Source organism: Musca domestica, unplaced genomic scaffold (genome assembly GCF_030504385.1).
Source record: "Musca domestica strain aabys unplaced genomic scaffold, Musca_domestica.polishedcontigs.V.1.1 25, whole genome shotgun sequence".
NCBI lineage: Eukaryota > Metazoa > Arthropoda > Insecta > Diptera > Muscidae > Musca > Musca domestica.
The window spans coordinates 11,473,580-11,479,579 of record NW_026712277.1 but is presented as its reverse complement, the minus strand read 5'-3'; the positions used below and the strand labels follow the sequence as shown (position 1 = coordinate 11,479,579).

General features: G+C 38.5%; 1 protein-coding gene across 1 annotated transcript in view; it reads left to right on the top strand.

The window, feature by feature from the left end:
- Positions 1–678: 678 nt before the first annotated feature.
- LOC131802938 (uncharacterized) overlaps positions 679–6,000 on the top strand; it is a 41,351-nt gene continuing 36,029 nt past the window's right edge. Inside the window, exon 1 of the mRNA XM_059123734.1 lies at positions 679–1,558. The gene's annotated coding sequence lies outside the window, so the exon portion shown is untranslated. The remainder of the gene's footprint in view (positions 1,559–6,000) is intronic.

Here is a 6,000-nt window from a genome sequence, read left to right as displayed (position 1 = left end):
ACATAACGAAGCATACCCACACACACACTTACACACAAACATGTTTTAAGAACTGTAGCCAAGATTACGAGTGCGAGTGTGTCTGTGTGTGTATGCAAAATGTGCGTAAATAAGTCCTTAATACTCATTCGTCATTCCGGTATCGCGTACAACATATCGCTTAAATGGATTAGGAGGAATCACTCCGACTGGATGTCTTGTAATTTGGTTTAATCATCAGCGACGAGACCTATTGCCAACGCTGGCTGCGTTCGTTTGCTTGTTCGCTATGGTTGACGCATTGCCTTGCCAAACTGCCACTGTCGCACTGCCGCTGTTGCCTTTTGGGCTCTGCCTGCCTCATTGACGACGTTGTCATCGTTGTTTAGTCATGTTGTCTGTTTGCTGTCGCTGGCCGGTGTATGTTTGTGTGGTGTGTGTGTGTGCGTCAGTGTATGGGTAATTGTTGTATTTGTTGGTCGCATTCGCCCCAAGCAAACGCCAATAATAATGGTATGAAAACACACACAAAAGGAAAACACACAAAAACAGAAAACGAAACTGAAACAGAAAAAATTACACCAACAACGCCAACATTGCAGGGAAGCAAGCAGGCCGGCGGACAGCAGGCTGGCTGGCAGGCAGGCAGACGACAAGCAAAAGCACAATCAAACACTTTTAAGTCAACAACAGAAATCAAAAAGATTTCTTCGTTTCGTGAGCACAGATGCAACGTGCTACTCGCAGCAACTGGTCGCACGTTCGTTTTCTCCCTTATGCGCTGCCGTTGAGATTTTGTGATTTTGCGAAGAAGCAAGCGAACGAACGAGCGAGCGAGCGAGCGGAAAACGGACAAACATCTAAACCCAACCAAAACAGCAACACGAAAAATCGGAAAATCATCATTGTTTCGTTTTGCTCGGCCAGATCGTGATTTCGTTTGCGGCATTCATACAAACATCGGTCGGTTGGTCGTTTGGTCAGTCAGTCAGTCACTCTGTCGGTTGTGTCGTCAACTGTTGTCGGTCGTAACGCAGGAAATTATCGTCTTACCAAAAAAAAAGAGAAAAAATCAAGTGAAACAAAGGACAATCGTTGGGATATTTTCCAAACATCCCAACAATCGCACAGCAGGCTCCGTGGCCAAACATCCATCAGCAGCAGCAGAAACAATTCAAGAGTCGTGTGTGAATTTGGGCTCAACAAAGCCAAACGGAACAAAACAAAACAAAAAATTAATAAAATAATTACAATTTGTGTTTACAACAGACCGCGAGAGACGGGCCGGGCCTTACGCACAGAGACAAAAGACAGCTCGTAACTCAGCTGCCCGTTCTTCTGCCTCTGGTTCTGCAACATCAGAGCTACGACAGTCAAATTTATGCAAATGCCTTTGCAGGTGTGTGAGTAAATGTCTGACTGCCTCAGTGAGATATTCAGTGAGTGAGCGAACGAGCAAGCGACTGAGTGAGTGAGTGAGCAAGTAGTGAGTGTGGCAAGTGGAAAACAAAACAACAACAATAACAACGAGGAGGAGATACGACGATTCACACGTGCTTCAATTCGGTGTAACGGTAACGTGAGTAGCAAAACAAAAACAAAACCATTTGTTGTTGTTGTTCTTTTTCTCTTGTGTTGTTGTGTGTGTTCACCACCTGAGGACGGCATTGCGTTACTCAATTGCCGGTGGATTACATGGACTACAAGGTGTAATGGTAATTAACACAGCGACCCTGCGCCCCCTCTCCGCCGCCATTATCGATCACCCCACCAGCAGTTTGTCATCGCCAAAAGGAGGAGGAGGTGGCCGGCCACCCGACCAATAAGTGTTTTGACTGAATGACTGAAAGTCTATAAAAAGACAACAGACAACGCATCCGAAAAGAACGTGCGTCCAAGAAAATTTCTATAAAAATTAAGTGTCAGTGGCTGTTTCAAAGAAAAAAAAAAGAAAAATACATCACAAAATAATAATAACAAAACAATAACACTTAAATAAAGCAGACATACAACGGCTACAAGACATAAAAACTTACCTTCAAAATTTTTACAATCGTGTGTCATTCATTACGCGTCAAATATTGAGATTTGATTTGTATTTTCCATTTGTCTGCCAACTAGACCGAACAATGTTGCAAGCTTTTCGAAGTGAATTGATGGGCCATTAAAAAAAACTGGACGAAGGTTAAAGTGAATGTGAAACGAGGATATTCCAATTGTCGGATGGAATTTGATTTCCAAATATTGAAAAGACGAGAGAGTTTGGGTGACAAAAGTTGGTTGTTTCCTTTGCAAGATTAGATTTTTGGTAATATTTAAAATAATAATAAAATATAATATTTTGAAAACTCAAACTTCTGTGTGTTACCGAAAAGTCATCATCTAAAATTCAAAGTAAAAACTTTGTAGAAATATGCTGTTTTAAATTTGAGAAATTCTACAACCGCATCCCTTAAAATAAATAGCTCTAAAATCAATATTTTCAATTGTTAGAAAAAGGGTTTAGTGGATGGCGGTCCATGCTCAGAAATAAGGAACGAGAGTGGCCATGCTCGAGAGTGGCAATTTGTACATTTGTTATTTACGGCATTTTATGGTGAGGGGAGTGAGTGAAATGGAGACCTCGTATACCTCAACAACCTCTAGTACCTAAAAACTGAATGGTCTTCGCACATGTTCCAAGGACTTAAGAACAAGTCCAAAACTCACTATTGTTTCTTCGTAACTTTTTAATTGAAAAACTAATCCCATACGGACTTTAATTTAAGAACCAAAAATATTTTCCATCAGACTATTCAAAAACCATAAATGCTTACAAATAAATTATTCGTGGTGTCAGACTCAAACTCGGGATACAAAAATATGGTTTGAAACTGTCTGGCATGCCATTACAAAACAAGGGGTCTATAAAGGGAAGAGAGGACACCTCAAACATCTCCAGAATAAAAAACGTTATGGTGTCATTAGGGAATAAAAGACTTCAGAGTCTTCTGAAGACCTCATTGTGTTCTGTATACGAAAGCTCTTTCAGAGAAACACTTCACGAAAATCGATCTTGTGGCTTTTTTAAGAAGAAGGTGAAAACCTTATGATTATCCAGATTTTGTGATCTACTAAGGACGAAGACTTGATGGTGTTCTGGAAAGAAAAAAAAAACTCGAGAAAAATGTTAACTGTCTGATCTTTTAAAATAAGTCCTTTAATCCTCGTGGACTCCTATAAGTAAAAACATGCTTGTTTCTTCACAAGAAAAAGGCCAATCCAATTAATGAACCTTGTGATATCATCGATAGGAGCTACTGTTAGTTTTAACGGTATTCCATCTTGTCTGTAAGAAGACCGGCTAATATTTATTAAAAAAAAAACAAAGAAAGTCTAAACGTCGGGCGGGCGGACTTTATTCTTCAATAGCAAAGCACCACAAAAAATTCAGTCTTGGGGGCTGTTTGAACTTCTTCCCTTGGAGAAGATTTTCTTCTCAGAAAGGACCCAAGAATATACCCATCCGATCATCCCCCACAAAAGGTAATCTAGCCTTCCTTTAAAGTATTTGCTTTTCAATAGAAGAAGACATCTGATTATGTTTGTTTTACAAGAACTCCAGTCTTTCCATAGAACGAGAAGCCCTATTTTTGGAGAAGTTAACTGAATGATCTATTACCTTGTTGCTTAAGATGCTAAAAGAGCAGCAAGTCTGGAAGATATATAGTATTTTTACAGGTCTTGGCATACAGCCTCTGTAACATTTAGATCACACTTTTGAGTTTTTTGTGGCCAGCCGATTTAGATATAATTTTATTTTTCGCACCGTAGCTGGTATAAAAAGCTTCTTTCGGACATAAATTGCACCAGTCTAATTGGTTAACATATGTTCTGTTCCAGATCATGGAAGAATCCACAAAATTTGAAATTTTTTCGATATCATAAAGGAAAAATCGGTTATCGTAGTAAAAATTTCTACCTTCTTGCACTTCTGGAACAGACCAATACGTATAATACAATCGTTTTTATGAATGATTTCCCATGTTTCAGAAAGGAAAAAATCTCTCAGATATAATTTTCATAGAAACCCCTCTAAAATTATAATGTATATTTTCAGACCCGCAATAGAGACCACTTCCTTTATTTTATATGGAATTGTAGGAATTCCCATGAAGAACACACTTATAAGTTTAAACGATTCTCGTTTCCCTTTTTTCTTTGCATTTCAAACATTTAAGTTGTATCCAACTAAACAAAAAAATGTCTCTTCAGAAAATCAATTTATTTCAGGAAATTGCAACCAGAAAAAAAGCAAGACGAAGACGAACAAATGAAGCGACCAACCAACGAAAGAAAGAAATGTATAGACCAGCTGACGACCTTACATGTCCAACACATTGTCAAAAATGTAACACAAGACGACTTAGCAGCCAACAGCCATAGTTCAGCCAAAACACAATACGAGTAGTACATCTCTCTGACAGACGGACAGACAAACAAACAAAAAAACATCAAAATCAAATATAAACCGTAGAACAACAAAACAATAACAACAACAACGACAATATCGTCATTTGACAAATTTCTCACTGACGTCCACCATTCAAAAGAAACAAATGTTCTTTTAATTTCTCCTTCCCTCCATCTGCACCTCTGCCGTTGCCATCCCTGCTCGTCTCCTGTATCGGATGACATCAATTTTATTCCTGTCACTTTTAAGTGTTTGCATTGTCACTTAACATACCTGAGCGCCCTTCTCAGGCTGGCGAAAAAAAAAGAAAAGAAAAAAAACAAGAATTCAAAAATTCTCTGAAAATAAATAGGCAAATGTGAAGCTCCCCCCCCTTTTCTCTCTATCTCCCTCTCTGCTTGGAAACGGCAACATTTACTCATTATCTCTGGCGAATTTGCTTAGCCATGTCGTCGACGAACAACAGACAGTATTTCGGGGAGAGGAGCGTGCAAATTTACATTTCCGTGCAAACTGCTTAGCTGGCGGCAATTGAGGTTAATTAGTGCGTTTTTTTCTCTCTGCTCTTTGTTTGATGCCACAGGTGGGGATGATGTTGATGCCTTATTTGAATGACTTTGTGGCAGCCTGTTTATTTTCTTCCTATTTTCATTTGATTTGCATGCACCCGAAACTCTGTTGTGTTGTGTCTGTGTTTGGCCGTTTTTTCTATGATTTTATATTTTTGTAAAATTTAATTGTTGATATGGAGATATGCATTGGGTTTCATTTGTTCTAGTCATTTCATCTGTAAATGGCACCTTAGAGGATATTCAAAGGACCTCTTAAACTTAAAGTTCCGAAATGACAGCAGTGGCTAATTGCAAACTCAAAAAAATAGGAAACCCAAAGAATCAGTTAGCAAATCTCTTCAGCTGTCTAAGTACAGCTATTACAAAACAGGATTAATGTATTGACACTACCACTTCTTCTGTTTTAAATCAACTCTTTCTCAACAAAACGCTGCTCGCATTTTAGGGAAACCATATCCCCTGCCATCCCCTCTCTCTCTCTCCACATTAGTAACCATAACATTTCCATTTCCTAATTGATTTTTTTTTCCATTTGGCAACAAAAGTTCGATGTAATAATACTCGTACGATTTGCATTTCCAGTTTTAAAACTTTTCAAAATATGGCCCGGCTAACCTTTAATGCACCGCTTATTAATGGAGGGAGGCGATAATAAAATTCTGCAATTCTTGGCTTTTTTGCTTCTCCCTCTCTGCGCACCGGAAATGCTGGAAAACAATTTAGCCATAGACAAAAGAGTAATCTCATCCTTTTAATGGTCAAATATAGAACCGCATTTAAGCGTGTTCAACATTCATTGCTGCTGAAATGTTAACGGAAATTGGTAATTCCTTTGGAGGAAAAAAAGTTACAGCTACAACTTTTTGCTCACATTGTTTTATGGCAAAATGCATGGCAGCATTTTTTTCATTTTTTTTTTTTTTTTTGAGTCAAATAATAAAAAGGAAAACTTTTTAATGTTATTGTCTAGCTGGGTACGTATACGTACGAGTGCGA